The sequence below is a fragment of the Psammomys obesus genome, unplaced genomic scaffold, assembly GCF_907164565.1.
Source record: "Psammomys obesus unplaced genomic scaffold, mPsaObe1.curated_primary_1811, whole genome shotgun sequence".
Lineage (NCBI taxonomy): Eukaryota > Metazoa > Chordata > Mammalia > Rodentia > Muridae > Psammomys > Psammomys obesus.
In genome coordinates, this window is record NW_026596040.1 from 9,130,078 (window position 1) to 9,147,810 (window position 17,733).

The window sequence follows — 17,733 nt, forward strand, 5'->3', positions numbered from 1 at the left end:
TCTTATAGAACCCAGAACCACTAACCAAGGGATGATGCCACCCACAATGGGCTGGGCCCTCCCACACTGATCACTAATTAAGAAACTGCATTGCAACCAGGCATTTTCTCAGTTGAGGTTCCCTCCTTTCAGATAACTTTAGCTTGTGTCACATTGATGTAAGACTAGCCAGCATAGCCAGCACTGAAATAGGCAACTGTTTTATGATGCTTGTGCTGCATCTGAACTTTAGGCAACTGGGTTTCTAGTCACTCTCTTAATGTGTGTTCTTAATTGTGTCAGATAAAGGAAACCAAAGTCTAAGAAATATTGTGTTAAGTGAACATTAAGTGCTCAGGAGCACAGTGGGTCCCTGAGATGGCAGTAAAGTGGGTAAAGAACTTGCCACCAAGCCTGATGGCTCCAGTTTGATTCCATAACCTACATGGGAGAAGGAAAGATTCTTTGGAGCTGCCCTCTTACCCCTTTGTGTGCACTGAGGCACGTGTATAAATAAATGTAAAAGAAAAGAAATCATACATATATTGGTGCATATAACAGAAGAATCTGGAAGTAGGATGTAAATCTGGGTGAGTTTAATTCACAAGCCCAACACGATCATCGATGGGGGTGAGGTGGGGAGACCCTTCCTGTTTTTCCTGCCTTGATGTAAGGTTCACTGTGAAGCTGGTCTCATCTGCTGGTCTCTGTCTGGTTGCTGACAAATTCCTGTGTGTGTCCTTGGACAGAGAGATGGTCATTGCAAGGAGGTCTCAAGAAAGAGCAAGGGTGGTTTCTTCACAGTCACTAAAATGTCTCTGGTCCTATTGGCCTAGCTACTGTGTCATGTATTCTTTTTTTTCTTCTTCTTCCTCATTTATTTATTTTATTCAATTTACATCCTTATAGCCCCTTCCCTCCTCTCCTCCCAGCCCAACCCTCTCTCCTTCCCCCTCTCCCTCCCACCTCCCCTTTCCCTGAGAAAAGGGGAGCTCCCTTTCCCATCCACCCCAGCTCATCAAGTTGCATCAGGAGCAAATAAGTCCTCTTTTCCTGTGTCAAGGCAGTCCCACCAGGGGAAAGTGATCTAAAGGCTAGCAAGTAAGTCTGTGCCTGAATGCAGTTCCCACTTCCCTTACTAGAGGACCCACTTAAAGCCTGAGTTGCCCATCTGCTACATATTTCTAGCAGGCCTTGGTCCAGTTTATGCACAGTCCTTGGTTGATGCTTCAGTCTCAGCAACCCCTCTGGGCCCTGGTTAGTTGGTTCTGCTGTTTTTCTTGTGGAGCTCCTGTCACTTCTGGACTCTTTCCTTTCACTATTCTCCCAAACTTCCTACTCATCCACAGTGTTCGGCTGTGAGTTTCAGCATAAGTTTTGAGGTGCTTCTGGGTTGAGTCTCTCAGAGGACAACTCTGACAGGCTCCTGTCTGCAAGTTCAGCAGAGTATTGTCCATAGTGTCACGGGTTGGCACTCTCTGATAGGGTGGTACTTTGGTTGTGCTAGTAATCGGTTGGGCATCCCCTCAATCTCTGTTCATCCTGAGTGAGGTAACCAGACTCAGAAACACACAAGGTACGAACTCACTTATAAGTGGATTTTAGCCACGTAGTACGGGATAAGCATAATACGAGGCACAGAACAAAAGAAGATAATTAATAAGGAGGACCCAAGTGAGGATGCATAAATCTCACTCAGAAGGGGAGACAGAATAGACTGAAGAGAGGGAGCAAGTTAGGGGAGAGCTAAGAGGGTGAAGATCAGACGTGAGGCGAGCAAGGGCGAGAGGACAGAAGACCTATAGAGAAAAGAGAAACTGAGGGTGGGGACATCTCTGGGACAAACTGGAGACCTAAGTCAAGAGAGGCTGCTGGGAGGACATGAGGGGGATTCAAGCAGAGATTTCTAGTAGCAGAGGCCATAGAGACAGAAGAGGACACCCGCTAACTAGACTAGTCTTTTACTAAAGGGCAGGGAACACCAACCCACCCACAAAAACTTCTATCCAAAATTTACCCTGCCTATGAAATGTGCAGGAATAAAGATAGAGCAGACAGAGCAGAGACTGAGTGTCATGTACTCTTGAATCTTGGGGAGATGCATGCATTCTTGCTGTGCTTGGGGAGAGGCAGTAGCCTGAGCCGCCCACTCACCCTCAGTGAGAAAGGTGCCACATTCCATCTTGGTCAAAGCACGATGGTTCATTGGAAGCATGGCAATCTGAAAAAAAAATACAGCCCAGATACAACAGTGAATGATGAATGAATGGCAGGAAAGCCATTTTACCTCAAATACAATAACTGTGCAACCTGATAAGCTAGGACTCAGCATTTCTAAAAGGATTCTGTTATCACCTAGTACTCTATGCTGGATTGATGGTTTGGGGGTTTGTTTGTTAACTGTTATGTGTTAAAGACAAAACGTATGATTCATGTATGCCTAAGGCTCACAAGTACTGGCTACTCTCAGGACTGAGTCAGAAGACTCTACCCGTGGAAAATTTATATTGGACATAATTGTGAAGGGCTATATGCTCATAAAAGCCTATTCATATATATTAAAGGCAATCCCTTATGGGACCCTGCTTTCAAAAGGAAATTTTAGGGGTATGAGGGAGGATTATGAGAGTCTATGAATATGACCAAAGTGTGCATATATACATGTTACAATGAAACTATTTTGTATAATGAATATATACTAATAAATTTTTAACAGATTAAAAAAACAGGGTTAGGCTTTAACAACTCAAACAAATATTTGGATATTTTTCATGCCAGCTTCTAACTAACCCAAGGAGCTAGCAAATGATAATCATTAATTTTTAAGTTAGGTAGAGGGATCTAAACTCTAACTGGCATCACTGTGATGTTCTGCAGTTTCCAATCTTTTTACCATGAAGTCGAGCAGACGGGAGATGTTTTCTAGGACAGGCTTCCATGGCCACTAACTACTCCCATGATTCCTTTACCCATACCCTTATTCAAAATTCAGAATTTAAGTGAATGACAGACACTTCTCTATATCCCTTACTTGTCTTATTGCTACGACAAAGTACCTGGCAAAAGCACTTTAAGGAAGAAAGCAGGTATTTGAGCTTCCAGTTACAGGGGCTATCATCAAGGCTGAGATGGTGTCACAGTCAGTGTAGTGTTTCAACTTCAGGACTCTGGCACACCTCTGAGAGATTGTATAGACTAAGCCTAGCTTCTGAGGATGTCCGTGAGGAACTGCCTTGATTAAGTTAACTGGCAATGTGCAGGCCTATATGAATTGTGGGCAGAACCATTCCTTGGGCAGAAGATCAGGACTGTATAAAATGGAGAGGGCAAGCTGACACACAAGTGTCCAGTTCTTTCTGCTCTTGACTGTGGATGCAGTGCAATGCGACCTGCTCTCTCAGCCTCCTGCTGCTGTAACTTCCTTCAGTGGCGGACTGTAACGTGGAACTGTGAGCTGAAACAACCCCCAATATCACTAATTTACTTTTGTCTAGGGAGTTTGTCATAGCAACAAGGATAAGACACTAAGACAGAAGCAATGACTATAGCAGGCAACTGGTCACATGGCACCCACTGCCAGGAAACCAGGAGCAATGATGAATGACTGTACTCAGTCTGCTTTCTCTTCTTCATTCAACACACGACCTCAGCTCACGGAATGATAGTGTTCATATTTAGAGTAAGTCTTCCCACGTCAGGTAACCTTTTCTAGATAATCCCTTACATACCTGGACAGAGATCTGTTCCCTTCAAATTGACAAACGTTTGTTTTAGGGAGATGATTAGACTAGATTGTGCCTTGATTATTAACTTGGCACAGCCTAGAGTCATCTGGGAAGAAAAGGCTCAACTGAAGAATTGCCTGAGTCAGATCAGATCATGAGCAGATCTGCGGGAGATTGTCTTGACTATTAATTGATTTAGGAGGGTTCAATCCACTGCCGGCAGCACCATCCCTAGGCAGGTGGGCCTGGGCAGTAGAAAAAGCCCATGCAAGCATAAGCCTACGAGTGATAGAGCCAGCAAGCAGTATTCCTAAATGGTTTCTGCTTCAAGATCTTGCCTGAGTTCCTGCCCTGACTTCCCTCAGTAATAGACTGTGACATGGAACTGTAAATCAAATAAATCCTTCCTTCCTCAGTGGCTTTGTTCATGGTGTTTGTCACGGCAATAGAGATCATACTAGAACACATATTATCTGCATGCTTTAGTTTAGCAGGCTGAAGTATTGTACATATATTGCTAGGATATTAGATGAATAAAAGCACCAAAATGTGAAAATTGGTCTCCAAGGACCCAGTGAAGAACCATAGAAAAACTCAGTTACCTCTGTAATGTTAGTCAAATGCATACCTACATATGTGTATTTATAGTGCTTTAGGTTAACTGAAATGCTAACTACATCTGGTTATAATAGAGAACATGTTAATTTTTTTTTTGTTTGTAATTTTTAAATTTTTCTTATTTTGTCTTTTCAAGCCAGGGTTTCTGTGTGTAGCCTTGGCTGTCCTGGAACTCGCTCTGTAGACCAGGCTGGACTCAGACTCAGAGATCTGTCTGCCTCTGCCTCCTGAGTGCTGAATTTAAGATATACACTACCACTGCCTGGCTAAATCTTCTGTAGCAAACGTCTTAAATAGAAAGAGATTTTATAGACGAGATTAAAGCCCAAACTCAGTTGATTTTGAGCTAACCAACAGGTGAAATGTTCTGTATGGACCCAAGCTAATTAGGCAAGCTTTTGAGAAGCAGCAATCATCAGGCCCCTTCACCTAGCCTTGAAGAGTTCAGCTGCTGTTTTGGAGCAGGAGTTGTGGATGGCTAGGTCAGATATCCTTACAAAGGGCTGAAGGAAAGCTGGCAAGCACAGAGAATCTTGTAGCACAGCGGCAAGGGAATAAATTCTGCCAACCCACAGGAAATATGAGGGAGGACGCTGCCTTAGATGATCTAACAGCCCAGCCTATACCTTGATATCAGTCTGGAAATGTCCTTTGCGGAGCCCAGTTAACCAGTGCCTGAAATGCTGAACTGTGGGAACTGGAGAACATAAATTGGTCTTACTCTACACAAGTTATACAATACAAACTGACCCGTCCTGCAGGTCTGTCACTGGAGATCCTGAATGGGGGAGTGGGAATGAAAAAGGGGATAAGGGCACAAGAAATGAAGACCAAGGCAGTATCTCTGATCAAAGTCTCCGTTTGTTTGAATTTTCCATACAGCTATATAGGCAGAAGCAGAAGGAATGTAATTGCCTTTGGCAGGGTTACTAAGTGACTAGAAATCACAGTATGGCCCACCAAGATGTGCTAATAATGGTTGTTTGGGAAGTTCCTCAGAAGTGTTACTTAGGAAGCCCTGAGGGAGAGGAGGATTTAAAGTATTTCAGGAAGATGATCTTATCGAAAGCCCCAGGTCAGCCAGGAATGCACTATTGTATCTGGGCAGTAGTCTGGTCAAGCCAGATGCCAAAATTCAGGGGGCAGCAAGGTGCCAGAACGCCCCCAACAACAAACAAACAAACAACAATGAAACCTAAGTGGGTATGTCAGTAAGGGGCAGAGGCCACAGCATAAAAATTAAGAAAACAGGAAGATAAGCATACACCCTCCCCAACTAAAATGGTGGGAATCAGGAATACAGTTAGTTTTAAGGGGAAACAGTTCCTGGAAAAAGGCAGAAGAGACACATTGGAGTGCTGGCATCAACAATATGTTGATGGAGGTACTGGATTCAGGCACTGGTGCCTACATACAAAAAACAAGCCAACAAAGGTGTGTGCGTTTAAGGTCTGCATATATTTATGCTTTCATAAAGAACTGAGCTCAGGGTGCAATTGGCTCAGCTGCATTCCAAACCCTTGTTTGTTTTGAGACAAAGTCTCCCTACGTAGCCAAGGCTGGCTTACAATTTGTGACATAGATCAGGGTGGCCTCTCCATCTTCTAGCTTCTATCTCTAGGATGTTGAACAAAATATTTTGTTTTGATTGTTATAAAATATGCGTAACTGAACTGTATAATTTGAATCATGTCAAGCATACAGTCCAATGACGTTTAATACATTCATATCTCTGAGCAACAAGCATTACCACCCACCTCCAGAACGTTCACTATTCCAAGGAGCGATCAATACATCACATTGCAGAGACACCTGCCTCTGTTTTTTTTTTTTTTTTTTTTTTTTTGCCATGTAAACAAGCCAGAGAACAATGCTGAGTGATTTTTAAGGTATCTCTCCTATTGTACTTGCTTATGTATGAGCCTGCCCTGTGGGCTGATGCATTTCCAGGGTTTTGTGAATCATTCTTGGAAGGTTATTTTCTTCTTCTCAGGGACCAAGAGCTTTTGTTTGCGTGTCCTTGTTGTTGTAATTTTAATAATTCCTTTCCAGCTAACCTTTCACCACATTTCTCATTCAAATCATGTTCTCCTTCATAATGCTCAAAAAAAAAAAAAAAAAAAAAAAAACCCTCACCAAGACCATTTGACCTTTGCCCTAGTACCTCCTCCTAAAATGCTGTCATTTCCTTCCATGTCTGACAAACATACTCCATTAACTCTTTTTTAAAAAAAATTATTTTATTAATTAGACTTTATTCACTTTGTATCCCCCCCATAAATCCCTCCTTCCTCCCCTCCCGATCCCACCCTCTCTCCTCCTTGTTCAAACATGCCCCTCCCCAAGTCCACTGATAGGGTAGGTCCTCCTCTCCTTCCTTCTGATCTTAGTGTATCAGATCACATCAGGAGTGGCTGCATTGTCTTCTTCTGTCGCCTGGTAAGGCTGCTCCCCCCTCAGGAGGAAGTGTTCAAAGAGCAGGCCAATCACATTATGTCAGAAGCAGTCCCTCTTCCCATTACTATGGAACCCACTTGGACACTAAACTGCCATGGGCTACATCTGTGCAGGGGTTCTAGGTTATCTCCATGCCTGGTACTTGGTTGGAGTATGAGTCTCTGGAAAGAACCCTGTGTTCAAATTTTCTGGTTCTGTTGCTCTCTTCGTGGGGTTCCTGTCCTCTCCAGATCTTACTATTTCTCACTTCTTACATAAGATTCCATGCACACTGCCCAACAGTTGGCCATAAGTCTCAGCATCTGCTTTGATAGTCTGAAGGGCAGAGCCTTTCAGGGGCCTCTGTGACAGGTTCCTAAGTTGTTTCCTGTTTTCTTCTTCTTCTGATGTCCATCCTCTTTGCCTTTTGGGATGGGGATTGAGCGTTTTAGTCAAGGTCCTCTCTCTTGATTAGTTTCTTTAGATGTACAGATTTTAGTAAGTTTATCCTATGTTATATGTCTATATGAGTGAGTATATACCATGTGTGTCTTTCTGCTTCTGGGACAGCTCACTCAGGATGATCCTTTCCAGGTCCCACCATTTACCTGCAAATTTCAAGATTTCCTTATTTTTCATTATAGAATAATACTCCATTGTGAAGATGTACCACAATTTCTGCATCCATTCTTCAGTTGAGGGGCATCTGGGCTGTTTCCAGCTTCTAGCTATTACAAATAAAGCTGCTACAAACATTAACTCTTTTACAAAATTTATTGATCACTTATTCTTACTTGGTTTTAGAATCTTCTGGAGGAGGTAGCTCTTTGTCTTTGTTCAGCTATTAATTTCATCTGAAACTTCTTCCACCTACCTGAGAGGAGGCTATTTTCCAGGTCCAGCCATCTCAGAAACAAGTTCCATCTTGCTGGCAGGGTCAAAAGTGAGTTTATATTCCCAGGCTCTGGCCCGAACACCTATCCTGCTTCTTCAGGTGTTCATATTTGTCTGTTAACCAGCAAAAGATGTAAAGAGGGAAGTTGTCCTTAACCGTTCCTAAACTAAGGCAAACAGGTTGTAAATACGTTGCCTGTCTTGACTTAAAGTTTGCCCACTCCTTTGTTTCCTTATCACTCTAAATTCCGGGCCAAAGTCCAAAAGAGGACTCATAAGAACAGAGCGGAGGGTCCTGATGCCAGGTGACCTGGAAAGACCCAGTTACCCCTTGCTTAGCCCCTTGTGTCAAAATATGATTAGTCAATACAACAGTCTACCCTGTTCCTCTTCCCATCCTTTAAAAATGTCGTACAGTCTCCCTTCAGGGATTGCTTCAGACCTGGAACAGGCCACCTCCCTGCACGCACAGAAAATAAGGCTTGCGTTTTAAGCTTCTGTCTCTGAAGTGAATTTTCTCCGCTTCTACCCCAAACCCAACACACTCTCCACTGCTGTAGCCTGAGACACTTTTTTTGTTATTTATGTATTTCCAAAACCTCTCTCGACCTCATCTTCCTTCATATCCTTGCCTTATCTATTTAACTGAATGCTACTGGAAACCCAGGCTTTGTCTTACACAACCTAGCATACCCTTGTGCCACCCGCTGACACTTAATGTTGACCAAATGGTGGCTAAGCTGGGTACTGGATACAGACTTTAACGTTATAATTAAATTATGTCGTCTACTTAAAGATCATGGCTGGGTTAGTTGGGGATGGAGCTCAGATGATAGAGTGCTTTATCCTAGCTTGTAAAAAGTCCTGGGGTTGGTCCCCAACACTGCATAGGCAGGACATGGTTCTGCATACCTGCAATCTCAGCATGCAGGAAGTAGAGGCAGGAGAATCCAAATTTCCAGGTCTTCCTTGGCTACAAAACAAGTCTGAAGCCAGCCTGGAATTTGTAAGATCCTGCCTATAAATAAATATGCAAATTAAGATTGCAGCACCTTAGCAATCTGGAGGTACGGACAGATTTTGTTAATAGCTGTAAAAGGTAGAGAAAAATAGGTGGACACTTCTAAAAATCACTTGCTTATGATGGATTTATGACATTAATCGAACGGTTATGAAGGGTCTGATGAAAAGGCTGACTCCTTCCCTAAAAATGAGCTCCCTTTCTTATTAATGAAGTTGGACATAGTGTAGTGTAAATGCTTATTGCTCTCATTTCATACATACTAATGAGGACTTGGGCTGTGGTGTGGTGGTGGAAACCATTTATCCAGCAGTGGGGAAGAGAACATCAGTACTTGGACCCCTGCTGACTTTGCTCACATTTTTATTTTTATTTTATTTTTCAAAGATTTATATTGGCCGTCTAATGAAATCACTGAGTCCATTAAACAGAAAGCATGTCATTGCAAAGGTTATGAGCCTCCTCCCTTTGGCATCTTATAGGTGAGTGGCATATAGCCTGGCTCCCTGCAGCTCTCTCTTCTACACAAGGGCTGTTATTTTCATTTCTGACGTCTATTAAAAATTAATCACAGAACATTCAGAGAAACTCCAGAGTTCTCAATAACGGTGGGGAGATGAATGTTGATACAGGATGGCCTAGGAATGCTTGTCTGCTCTGCACTATTCGTGCTTAACATTTAGAAACATGAACGGTGGCTTCATTCTCTATGAGAGAACGTTCTGAAAATGCAACCTTGGGTTTTTATGATCAAGCCTACATTATTTCCTAAACTCTACAGACAAGGAAAGGGGTAGGGCAAATCTCCAAGCTAGTCTTCTATATGATGACTATGGTCTGAGCAACTCCTCAAAGTGAAGCAGGCATTATCTTCACCAAGCCCTGATTGTTGATATCTCGTCTGGCCACAGTTCAACGATGGCCAGATTCAAGCAGGGCAATGTGAAGGTTCATGGTATATTTATCTACTGTCTCCTTTTAAAAATGTCAGTCTAAATATTATTGAAAGCTCCAGGAGGGAGGCATGAAAAGCCTCAGCAATAAAAGCCCTTGCAGTATATGCCTGAGGACCTCAGCTTTCCTCAGAAGCAAAGGCGGAAGAAAGGAACCAACTCCTGAAAGTCGTCCTCTGACCCCCACAAGCCTACTAGGGCATGCGCATCTGCACTCACACACACATCACATATACGCACACAGCAATAATAAATTAAATTTAAAAAAAAAACAAATTCATGAGCAAAACATTTGCACGGATTAGTTTGTAAGAGTACCGAAATGAAACAATTTTCTGTCAAGAAAGCTGATGACTTCAGGTGGCGTTTTCCCCCTGCAATTTTGTTTCTGTACACGCTGTATCCACACAGTTGTGAGAACAGTTCACAATAGGCAGGAGCCAATAGGTTGACTAATTATCAGAAGATGTTTGTTAGAATAGTTGTTGAACCAACTTAGAACTGCAGGCCAAAAATGGGTGAGGCCATGGCTCTTGTCACAGCCAGATAGAAACCTGGCCAGATCCTCAGCAATGCTCACACAAGGTGTTTTACCTTTGTCCTGTGGAAAACACATGGCCTCCTGCTTTTTCCTCTTTCTTTAATTTGATTTCCTTATTTATTTTTTAGTTATTATCACTTCTGTTATCTATCTATCTACCTATCTATCATCTACCTACCTATCTAGCTAGCTATCAACTATCACCCTATCTACTATCTATCCATCTATCTATCTATCTACACACACACACACACACACACACACTCATACACCAGTGTATGTGTGTGTCCATGCCACGGAGAGCATGTGTGGAGATCAGAAGACATCTTGCTCGAGTCCATTCTCTCCTTCTACTACATGGATCTCGGCGATTAAACTCAGGTCATCAGGTTGGGCAGCAAGTTCCGTTACCCACTGAGCCATGGCCCAAGCCCTCTTAGTTACTTGTATTCTGGTAGCATATCTATTAGCAAAAATGGAAGGACTTACTGTGGTTTTCCCTTTCAGTCTCTCCAGACGTCATCATGCATCCAACCCTTCCCCACTTTGGGCTTCCATCTAACTCTTCCTTCTTTCCATTCTCTCTGTTTCCTGGGGTTGGATCTGCATCCTGTGTCTAGACACTGGGAAAGGTCAGAGTGCTGATCTTGTCCTATTCCTTATTTTGTCCCAGAAGAAGATGAAGTTTCCCTTTCCACAGTGGCTATGTAGTGTGGAGACAGTACCAGACGGCTTTCTACCATTGTAGCCACTGACACTTCCATGGAGAGTTGACCTGCCCAAAAGTCCTGGGTCCAGCTTCCACTGCCCAGTGCTGGCCTTCGGTAAGTCGCACCCACTTTGTAACTTATTATCTCTCCTTTCAAAAGGAGAAACAAGGTATATCCAAGCTGGACCAAATTCACGTTACCTAGAGAGCCTGACACAATGCTTGCTCTGGAACCAAAACTCACTGGGTGATGCTAGCAGGTAGGACTCTCAAAGTGTAGCTCCTCGACCCTACCTCTGTTCCCCAGCTCCACATGCAAGTTTGCTTCCTTTGGGGTTAGAGTAGGAGGAAAAGTTATGACTGTTGCCAGGTTGGAGAGAAGGCAGGTCAAAAGCCAGATAAGACTTCAGAACAGTAGCCAGATGGTCTGAAGCTCAGCCGTGCTCCGGTCCCAGGAAGCTGCTATGCTGGGCTCTACACTGAGACATAGCCCAGAATGCCACTTGGAGGCAGGCTCCCAGCTTCTCTTTGCCGTGCTTACCGGCTTTGGGTTCTGCCCTACAGAGGAAATGGCACTCCTTGTCAAGTTCCTCACCATCGGGCTAGAGGGCGGGTTGTACCTTGATGCCCCCTCCATGTACGTAGCGACGTCTTAGGGATCTATGTGGCCATTCCGTGACTGTATCACTGATGTTGGCTGCGGTTTGTGCTGTTGGAAACAGTCTCTCTTCCTCAGGTTGTAAACACTTGCCTTTCCCATTCACTTCAGTACTGCAATGTAAAATTATACTCACACTTTATTTCGCAAAAATGGGCAGAAATAAACCACCTGGCTCACCCAAGCAGAAGTGCCTGACAGCTGACAGGGATTTGGGCCCAGATGCCCAGCCCCAGCTGACGTTTTACCTTCTTGGCCCACCACCGCGAAGGGCCTGAGCCCATGAGGGCACACCGTGAGAGGAATCAGGCCTCACAAAAGTATCGGACTCCCTGTCCCAGTAGCATTCTGTGTGGAGCAAACACAATGTGCAGAATTGAGTCCGTTCTTACAGGTGCCCTCCCTCTGTGACAAGGCAGAATGAGGTTCTCCGTAATACAGCGTGAAATGGATGAGAGGAGGTGGAACCCAGGCTAAGGACTCATTTTTCTTGTTGCCATATTTCTTCGCTTGTTATAGTTTCTTTAGACCCTAGAGCTCTTGTCAGCGACCCGTTTTCTGAATGGAGACATCGCTGCTTTGAAGTCATAATTTATCCTGCAAGAGCTGCTAAGAGAAGCACTTTTTAGCCTGCATCTGAGGGAAGGCTGGGAGTTGTAAGTCACCTCCCAGCACTTGGGTAAATTGCAAAGAAGAGAGTCTACTTACCTCAGGGAGTCAATTTTTACTTATTGCTTTTTCCTCTGAAGATAGTTTTCTCAAACATTTTCTCCCCCTTGCTTTCATTGCAAATTCTGAGTTAGGTTGTTCAAATTAGCCGTTTCTGATTTATTTATGGCACGTAGTTAGCCGTGAGGTGACTCATGACTCTTTCATCATTAACCATCAAGCTAAACAAGAGTTTTGAAAATTGGCCTATGGAAAGCCCAGGGACACATTACATTTTTCCTAACTACTCAAAGACAATTACATTCGCCATAAAATCTTTCTTCATCAGCCTGTGAAATGGACAGGTAGGGGCCCTGGCCCACATCTCTGTGCCTGGATTCAAGTGACACTCTTACCAGGGTTTAGCTCTGTGACCTGAGGCAAGCTCGCAATCCTCTCTGTGCTTTGGTTTTCTTGGTTGTGAGGTAATTCAAGCTCATTCCTTTCTCCCAGAGTTGTGGAAGGAAAGAGATGAGTTCAGACAGCAAAGACAAGAAAGGGTGCAGGCCATAGAAGGAAGTATAAGTATGAATTCCTACTGAACTGTCTTCCTTTTATTATTTTTTATTCTTTTCTCATATTACATTCTGACCACAGTTTTCCCTCCCTCCCTCCTCCTCCCAGTCTCTGCCCCATACCCTACTTACCCTCTTCCTCCAGATTCAAACACGTCCCCCCTGACCCCGACCCCTGCCTCCCCTCAGAAAAGAACAGACTTCCCGGGGACACCAACCAAATGTGGCATAACATGCTACAATAAGATGGTATATACAATAGGCATATACCATCACATCAAGGCTGAACAAGGCAACCCAGGAGGAGGAAAAGGGTCCCACAAGTAGACAAAGAGCCAGAGATAGTCCCAGCTTCCAATGTTAGATTCCAGAAGAACACCAAACTATTCAGCCATAACATATATGCAGAGGATCCCTTCAGACCCCTTCAGGCTCCCTGATCCTTGTGAGTCCTGGTCAGTTGAGTTTGTGGGCCTTGTTGAACTGTCTTCTGAGTGCTATATTTGATAGGCCAGAAAAGCAATCTATCTAAAACACAGGACTCTTTGACCTTCATGGGCTTAGTTATCAAGTGACTATCAGAAGAAAAATGCACCTAATGCAAAGGTGTTTGTAGACCTCACCAAAAGCGTTTGGTTAAACACAGTCAAGTGTGTTACCTGTTTAAGTCTTCTGGTCCAACAACATGAAATTTGGAATCTTGTGTTTTAAAGGTTGAAGAGAAACGTCTTCAATGTACAAGCTCACATAATAAAACCCATCTGACTGAGCAGAGCTTTATTGAGTGGCCTGCGCCTGTGGTGTCTCCCCCTCACCTCTTCCAGACCTTCCTATGCACTCTTGAGAGGCACATACATATGAGCACACTCTGTGGGAGTAACAGAAAGGAAAAACAATAAAACACATTTCCATCTCCATATGTTATTGCTTTACTAACCCACTGAGTTTTCAGGGTAACTATCTCATTAAATTTGCCTATTGCAGACAAAGCTATTCAGACAATACACTGTCACCTGATAGGCTGTCAGATTCCCCTAAGAGGATTATTTTGGAACCCCCTAAAATGTCCCTTTGTTGTAATTAACAGAAAGTCACAAGAGAACAGTTGAACTGTGAAACCAAGTTTTATTAAGAGCCCACTGGGACTGTAACCAATATTTTCTTGTTTATTCGCCACACAAACACACACACAAACACATACACAGTTTCTTCACATTTGCTCTGGAATTGGTTAGCAAAGCATTTAGGGTTAAATCTCTGCAGACTAGATAGTGCATTCTACTTTCTTCCCAGGAGTTGCAAATATTACATTCCTTAATCTTAACAGTGTGAGGCTAGTGGGATTCCATTATCAAACCCATTTTATTACCAGGCAACCCAAGGTAACTTCTAGGGATTTCATCAATTCTGAATTAACGAAGTTGATCACCTAGCTTTTATAATTCAGCCACATAGACTCTCTCATAGTTGGGCAGGTCTGTGACTTCCATTTCTGTAGCTGGAAAGTGTCTATGGGAGAAGAATTTGGCAGTTTTAAACCTGAGGCCAGAGTCTGTTTCAACCCAGCACTATTCTCTTCTTTCAGATCCCTTGTCCGAGGTCAGGTCCTGTTTGTGTTTTCAGTCTCCGAATTGTTAGTAAACAGGAACTCCCACAAGCCTCCTCTCAGGGCCTAGCGGCAGCTTAGTCATCACCTGCCACCTGCCAGGTGTGCTAGGTGTGTGTTGTCCATAAAAGGGCCTTCAGCCAACCTAGATCTCTCTCTGCCCTCTGTCTGCCCTCTCCCATGCCTTTCTCTCTGCGACTTCTCTCTCTGCCTTCTCTCATCTGTCTCTTTCTCCAATTCCCTCTGTCTGCCCCTATCTCTCTCCCATGACCCTTCTCCGAAATGGCCTTTCCTTCTCCCTTCCTTGACTTGGGGTAATTTCTCAGGGATACACCTTGGCACAGGCCTACCAAAGATACCCCATCTCACCCTCACAATTTTTTTCCTATCATACATAATCTATAATCTTCTATTAATTTTTATGATCACCATGAAGGAATGTCTGTTTCCATGAGGAGTGTGAGGATTTTGTGATATATTAGAGAGGGAATAGTTTACACATTCCCATTACGATGGTTACTGTTTTGTCAACTTGCTACAAACCAGAGTCATCTGGGAAGAACTTCAGTTGAGAAAATGCCTCCATCAGATTAGCCTATAAGGAAATCAGGGGCAGGGCATTTTCTTGATTGGCAATTGACACTGGGACAATACTGTTCCTGGGCAGGTAGTGCTGGATGATATAAGAAGGAGGGCTGAGAAGGCCGTGGAAAGCATGCCAGGAAGCAGTACTCCCCCATGCTCTGCTTTCATTCCTGCACCTAGTTTCCTGCCTAGAGTTCCTGCCATGGCTTCTCTCAGTAATGTCACCTCTCCAGGGATGTCACCTGGAACTGAAGCTGAAAAAACCCTTGCCTTCCCCATGTTATTTTCATCTTGGGGTTTTATTATAGCAATAGAAAGCAAACTAGAACAACCACATTCTTTGCAACTTACCCAGTGCCAGGTGCATAGTTGGGATTTAATAAACATTGTGCATTGTTTGATGCGATTCTTTTTTTAACAATTATTTTCAAAGTTATAGATATATGTGTATGCCCACTTGTGTGTATGAGAGCAGTAGCGCAGGGTCCTGTAGAGGCAAGAAGAAGAAAGCTTTGGTTCCTTTGGAGCGAAGTTAAAAGTGGTTGTGAGCCACCTGTTATAGATGCTGGGACCTGTGCTCCATTTCTCTAGAAGGGTAGTGCATGTTCTTAACCTCTGTCTGGAGCCCCTGGTCTGATTCTTCTTCTTACGTAACACCGCCAACTCTCAGTTGCTGGTGACAGCTCTGCAGACTGCTGAAGAGAATGGTACAGTCATTCGGGCTGGTGGGAACCTGTCCCATCAGTCAGTGGTTGCGCTCGGTGCTCATCCCGAGGGAGATTTTGAAATGCCTGATAGTCTCTTTGGCAAGAGGACTTTAAAATGTGGTTGGTGAGATGGGAATTATACGAATTACATGTGAATTTTGATATGTGGGTCAAAACACAGTTTCAGGGAATGTGCTAGAAAAGGGCTGTGGTGTTCAGAGCTCCACTAGAGATGACTGAGAGATGTCAACGAGCAGAGACAATGCTTCCTGTAGGGATGTGGGTCTTTCTAAGCAGAGACTGGCATAGCATGGCCGACGTAAGGAACAGCCACTGGATGAACTATAGTGGGATGTGTGTGAGAGGAAATAAAGGTCGAATTAGGAAGAATCCTGAAATATGTTTCATGATCCTGAAGCCACCTCTGGAGCCACCCTGGCCAATCTGAGACTATGGTGGCCAAGAGAGCAAGGGCAGTCAGTGGAGACTTGGTGCCTGGAGGATGTTGTGGGGGCTCACCCTTTCTTCTCCAATTCTATGATCTCCAATGACCAACGATGAAGATTTGATTTAAAAATTCCCCTTGAATCTGGGTGGTAGCGGCGAATGCCTTTGATCCCAACAGCTTGAAGAATAAGTGGCCAGAGGAAGATTAAACATCTCAGAAGATGAACAGCCAAGGAAAAGCTCACTGGAAGGAAACTGTATAATTAGCCTCTCTGGCTTTTTCAGAGTTTCAAATGCCACCTAGAACCATTCTTTTCTTTTCCAATAATTTGGGTGCTTACCTAAATCTGGGAAGTAGAGTTATCTACACAGATGACAGAGCAATCACTCACTCTCTAGAAGCCTAGGTGGTAAGGATTCTGAAGTTCACCTTCATCCAAGGACATCCTGAAAGCAGAGAGTTGAATTTATGTCTTCCTATCTGCCATGCCCAGAGTAGCTTATTTGAAATTACAATTAGTAGCAAATTACCATCAGACTGACTTTCCCAAGAGCTGGTTTAATCTGTTAGGAAAACATTTAAGAGATGAGACGGGTGCAGCCACTAACTCAAGTGAGTTTATTCGGCACCAGTGATTTGGATCCCCCAACCATGCACAGGCGGCAGGTTGACCTCTCTTTCAGCAAAAAGCTCAGGTCTGCACTTTGCTATACTTGTCATGTTCACTCTAACAATGCTTAGGGATAGTGCTGGACATTTAGTGGCAAAAACTCAGAATGAACTACTGTGTGAAAGGCTCATCAGTTGAGAGTATTTACTATGTCCTGCTTGCTGCTCTTGAAGAGGACCCAAGTTTGGTTCCCAGCACCCACATGATGGCTCATGATCACCTATAACTCCAGTTCTAAGGGATCCAACAGCCTCTTCTGGCCTTCTCTGCGTGCATACAGACACATAGACACATACCCATACAAAGAAGAAAAAAAAAATTTTAATTTAAAAATATACTGCATGAAAATGCAAAACAAGTAGGGCATAGTGGCGCATACTTTTAATCCCAGTACCTGGTGAGTTCAAAGCCAGCCTGGTCAACAAAGTGAGTTCAGGACAACCTAGTGAGACACTGTTGTGAAAACAAACAAACAAACAAACAAACAAACAAACCAGGATGGTAAAACACCCATTCTGACTGTACTTCCAGATGCAAAAGTAAACAACAGCTCAACATTGAACAAAGAACCTTGCCTAGCTTCTTTACTAGTATGTATAGGCTCTACACCAATTTACAAGGGAAGGAAAGAGGGTCTCAGAGGTGACACTTTCCTGTGTCAATCTTTTCTTTCATTCGTACATAGTAAAGACAGGCTGGACAGCCTTAGTCACCCCTGAGCTCTGCACTGTTACAGGTTTGACTGTGAGAACTAGATGGCTGACTAGAACAGAGCTGGAATGAGGGCTGTACGGTGTTGGCCTTGAGTTCTAGATAAATCAACTTGGTCAGAGTTAGGATCTGAGAAAATTCTAGAAAAAGTTTCATTTCTTTTATCATAGCACCTGGGGGAAAAGCTTCTATAATATTTTATATCCATTTCACTTTTTACTGTTCTGCAGCTGTACGCTAGAGCATAAC